The 5,448-nt window shown below is 42.2% G+C and overlaps 1 non-coding gene across 1 annotated transcript; it reads left to right on the top strand.

The window, feature by feature from the left end:
- Positions 1-417: 417 nt before the first annotated feature.
- On the top strand, positions 418-524 carry LOC120251007. The gene has a single exon (XR_005533332.1). It is a non-coding gene; the product is annotated as a small nucleolar RNA R71 (small nucleolar RNA).
- The last annotated feature ends 4,924 nt before the right edge of the window (positions 525-5,448 follow it).

Here is a 5,448-nt window from a genome sequence, read left to right as displayed (position 1 = left end):
TAGGTATTGCTATATAGGTTTCCTTGAGTCCTCATGCCATTACCTACAAAATTGAAGTTCTCAACTTAAGATGCATCACCAATAGAGATCAGGCAATCGAAGGGAGCATGTCCTCCACCACACCAGGTGCAAGTACTCACGGGCGCCACTCTGTTTGAAGTTAGAAGATCTAACTTTTTACTCAAATTTTCCACTTGTGTCGCCAATGAAGTTACTGTATCTATCTCATGAAGACCGGCCACCTTTTTCTTCTCCCTGGCATTCCATTGGTAGCTGTTTAAACCCATTTCTTCAATAAGTTGACGGGCCTCATCGGGGGTCTTGCTACCTAAGGTACCTCCTGCTGCCGCATCCAAGAGTTGTATTGTACTCATATTCAACTCGTTGTAAAAAGTCTGAACAATCATCCACTCGGGGAATCCGTGTTGTGGGCACTTTCTCAGGAGCTCCTTGAACCTTTCCCATGTCTCGAATAGAGACTCCAATTCCGACTGTACAAAGGATGAGATCTCATTCCTAAGCTTTGCAGATTTTCTAGGAGGGAAATAACGGGCTAGAAAAGCTTTTACCATCTCCTCCCATGTAGTAATCTAGGCTCTACCAAAAATGGGAAGGCTCTTAACTTGATGGCATCATGCGTCACCCTGTTTATCTTGAGCATACCACACAACTCGAGAAAATTCTCTATGTGAATGTTTGGATCCTCATTGGCCAAACCATTGAACTATGCGGATTGCTACAACATGTGGATGAATGCCGGCTTTAGCTCAAAATTCTGAGCTGTAATTGGGGGTCGCACAATACTCGATTGTGTGCCCAAAACTGAGGGTCTAGCATAATCAGAGAATGTCCTCTGCTGCTCATTCTATTCTGCCATATTATCTGACCCTTCAACTTCCAAATCAGCTAGATTAGATTGTTCTTCCACAGGTCCTTTCACTTTTCTTCTAAGTGTTATTTCAAGCTCTGGATCTTCTTCAATCAATATTGAGGGGTTCCCTCGGGTCATCAACCTAAAGCTGTACAAAGGAATGAAAACAAATCAGAACGATGATAGAAAAAAAAATGTGAAATAGAATGGATAAAGGAATAGCTAGGGAAACAAAAGTGCAAAGTATCTCTAAACGCCTATTCCCCGGCAATGGCTTAAAAACCTGACAGGCTCCCCGCAAGTGCACGGAGTTGTCGAAGTAATAAATCCCAGGTGAGTAGGGTATCTTATCCACAGGAAAAAGGGAATAAAAATACTTAATTTGCTTCTTAATTATATGAAGATGAATAGTGATATGTGTGACAAGATTCAATTCTCTAAAGTAAAACAACACGAAAGAGAGCAAAAGTAAAGGAGAAGTAAGGCAATCGATAAAGATGGGGTGCCCAGGTATTGATCCACCTTGGAAAATCGCTTCAAGTGCAAGAACTCTCTATTATTCTTCCTAACTAATGCAATGGTAAGTCAGGGACATCCTTTAATGCATGGCCCCGAATCTAGGTTTAACAAAGCCTAATCCTCTATATGTCCCAGAGGAGAGGTTGAACAACCTCTCAACCTCGCACTCGTAAGAAGGATTGCATTAAGCTCTGGGGATTCCAAGTGATAAATTTCTTCTTAATTGTAGACCTAACCCTTGGTCCAGAAGAAAGGTCCCTAACCACAATTAAGCCCTATATGCTAAAATCACCTCAACGCTTCACTCCGTTGCACTCACAAGTAAGCCCCAGCGGATGGTCATCCCTTAGCTCATTCTCTCTATTATGGCCGCAAAAAACTCGAGGAACGGAGGTAGAATCTATCACACCGGAGGGGAAAGGGGACGCTCCTGTACCTCTCAACCCTCTCCAATCAAGCTCTGTCTAACTCTCGTGGTGTGTCAATCACTCACAAGGGTTACCACATGAACTCTCAACCCTAGTGTCACTCTAAGGGAGTATTCAAACAATCAAACATTCAAGATTGGAACTCACAATAACATCAATTAATTGAAAGCATAATAAAAAGATTCAATGAAACTAATACATCCTAGGGTTCACAAATACCCAAGTACCCACTATTGGTTTAGCTCTCCATGGAGCACAATACAAATGATAATGAAATCAAATGTAAAAGAAAACAATCCATAGGAAAACCAACTCGATAGTCGTGGTGATGGTCTTGTGGAGAGTCCTCTACTCGTTGCAAGATCCCCTTGTCCGGTATAAGATACGCCTTGCTGAATCAATCCGATGGAGGCTCCCTTACCAACCTTCTTCCAAAGAGATGACGATGTCATAGCCGTAGAACCTCTCTAAATCCCTAGCCAATACCTCTCAAAACCCTAGCCGCAGTCATCTCTCAAGTTGGGGAAAAGATGGACAAAAGAATGTTGAAATCGGGCTGAAATTAGCCTTAAATAGGGTTGGAATCGGGATTCCACACGGCCCTGTGGATATTCCACAAGGGCCTGTGGAATTAACACACAGGAGTGTGGAATTTCCACATGCCCGTGTGGCTCCTCTGTTTTGCTCCTTCTTTGGCCGACTGTGAACAGTATCTACTACTGTGATTGCTACAGTATCCTGCTACAGTAATGGCCCGAAATACTCCCGAATCCATACTTTCGTCGAGGTAACATAAACGGGCACACGTTCATGTCGTAGATCGTCTTGGTTCTTTAATAAATGGTCACGTTGGTGGAGATCTTGCTAAATATGCACAAGCCGAAATACTAGGATATAACTGCCTTCGTGCCTCTCTGAATCATTGCCTTAGCTCGAATACAAGGAGGTTGGCACACATTCTAGCATTCTAAACCCGACTCATGTCTCCGCGTTTGAGCCTTCTCAAGATCTCCTCCAAATAATGTGTAAAATGATATACAATGGCTTCTTTCACAAATAATCGGGCTCACAACCCAGCCTGCATAAAAGTACATAAATACACATGTATTAGCGCTAAAACCTGACAATAGTAATGCTCATCATAAGGAAAGAACGCTTCGCATTCTTATTGCACAAGCACTTATCATAGCGGAGCGTCCCCTTTCCCCTCTGGTGTGATTTATTCCACCTACAATTCCTAGTGTTCTTTGCGGTTACAATAGGGTGAAGAACTAAAGGATGAACTCCGCTGGGGCTTAGTTGCGCGAGCTACAGAGTGAAGCGCTGAAGTGACTTTAGTTTCTAGGGCTTAATTGTGACTAGGCATCTTTCTCCTGGACCAAAGGGTTAGATCTACATATAGGAATAGTGTTTATCACTTGGTATCCCTAGAACTCCTTGCAACTTTACACAGTATGAGGTGTTGAGACTGAGCGATTTCTCCGCCGAAACATAATGTAGAGTTAGTCACAGTTGACCTTAGGTTTGGGAACGTATGCTTTAGGATTTCCAAGACTCGTTAAACATTAGTTAGGAAGTATAATAGTAGGTCTTGCACTTGAAAAATTAGTCCTAGAGGGAGCATTGTCCGAGTACCCCACTACTATCGATTGTTTTTTATCTCACTTACTTGTGCCTCTCATTCTTGTTTCTTTTATTTCTATTTACATCACATCTTCTCAACACAATCGTTATTCATCTTCACTTGGTTAAGTAGCAATTTTGGTATTTTTATTCCCTACTCCCTGTGGATACGATACCCCACTTACTTGGGATTTATTACTTTGACAAACCCGTGCACTTGCGGGTCACACGCAAGGGGCGTTGTTAGAAAGTGACACATCCAAATATGCGTGAAAATTGCAAGTGCATGGGTGTCGAAGTAATAATTAACCCGGCGATGCTCTTCTAGGATCTAACTTGAAGCTCAAGATTCACTAAATGCTTCTAAACTGAGTCTAATGAGTCGAGGTAATCCAAGAACAATAGGCCCTTGCCTCCAAGCCACCGGTACTAATCCCCTACAAGGTCCCGGTGGAGAAATCGCTCAATCTCAGCACCTCACACCCCATATGACCGCAATACGCTTTAGGGACACCTAAGAGTGAAACTGATTCCTAAAGATAGATCCAACCTTAATTCCCGGCGAAGGATCTCTAACCCCCTACAAATCCCAGGGGAGAAATCTCTCAATCTCATGCCTCACACCAAATATGGTTGCATAGAGTCTAGGGAATACGGAGATAGGAAACACTCAATCGGAAGGGAAAGGGGATACTCCACTATCTCATGACTCACCCTCTCAACCCTCTTTAACCTTGAAGTTCTAACTCTAATGGAGACCTCTTTCTCATCAGAGTAACAAATCATGCAAATCCAATCAACCACAAGGATTAATAAAACATGCAAGCAATGGGAAAACAAGATTAAAACTCAAATCAACTCGGATTTAATAGAACATAGACCAAATCAATACAAAAACATAGATCTTAGGGTTCACATGACCAAATGCCCACTAGGGTTTAGCCCTCCATGGAGCAAGTTACAAAACAATGGTGAATACAATGAAAAACAATGAAAACCATGAAAAAAAGCCCCCTTGAATTCATGATGATAACCTTGATGGGTCGCCCAATGTCTTGAAGAATCCTTCTGCGAAGATAGGTCACCGAAGACTCCCGCTATGCTATAACGGAGAGAAGATCGATCAAAGTTGGTGATGGACATCCCCATTATCGCCAAAGACCTCTTTCAAAACGCTAGCCACCTTGCCTTCCAAGTGCTCACGAAAAGCCTCGCCAAAAAGTCCCCAAAGAATAGGGCAAATGGCCTATTTAAAGCCCAAAACTGTGCCTGTCACGTGCCCCAACGTACCCATGTGGGTTTTCCACGCGCCCGCGTGGGCTGCAGGAATTTCCATGCCGGCGCATGGAATTTCCATGCAGGCCCGTGAACAGTAACATTGTTACAGTGTTATCTACAGTACTTTTCATAAAACGAGGTCCAAACACTCTTCTTTTGAGACCACATGTCTGGCACACGTCCATGTGGTACGCTATAAGACTTTTCTTCATCGACGTATCTTTGGGAGGTCTTGCAATCTTCACAAAGAGAAAGAATATGAAAATGCGGCTGCCTTTGTGCCCTTTTAACCATTGAATTGACTTGAATCCTCTCATTTCTTGGTCCTTGAATTGAACAAGAACTCCCGACAATGTGTATTTATAGCCTATCTTTGCTTCCTTTTTACTCTTCTAGGTATTCACAACCTATATGCATAAAAGAACTCCAAATACACAATATGAGACATAAACCATGGTAAAAATGATGCTCAATGTGTGTAAAACATATATAAAAATATGTCTACTTAAGCACTTATCAAACTCTCCCACACTTAAGCCTTTGCTTGTCCTCAAGCAAAATTAAACATTAAACTCATGGAAAGAAAGGAGAAGTGCTTGGCCTTAGGTTCACAAAGAGGGTACAAGGATAAAATTATAAAGTCATAGATAGAGTCAAACACTAGACAAAACAATCAATGCTCTAGCAAACAATCCAATAAAAAATGAAAATGGTAAAATCCGAATGCGT

This window comes from Dioscorea cayenensis, chromosome 19 (assembly GCF_009730915.1).
Source record: "Dioscorea cayenensis subsp. rotundata cultivar TDr96_F1 chromosome 19, TDr96_F1_v2_PseudoChromosome.rev07_lg8_w22 25.fasta, whole genome shotgun sequence".
Classification (NCBI taxonomy): Eukaryota; Viridiplantae; Streptophyta; class Magnoliopsida; order Dioscoreales; family Dioscoreaceae; genus Dioscorea; species Dioscorea cayenensis.
Note: the sequence above shows the minus strand (reverse complement) of the source record. Positions and strands in the feature narration are given on the sequence as shown.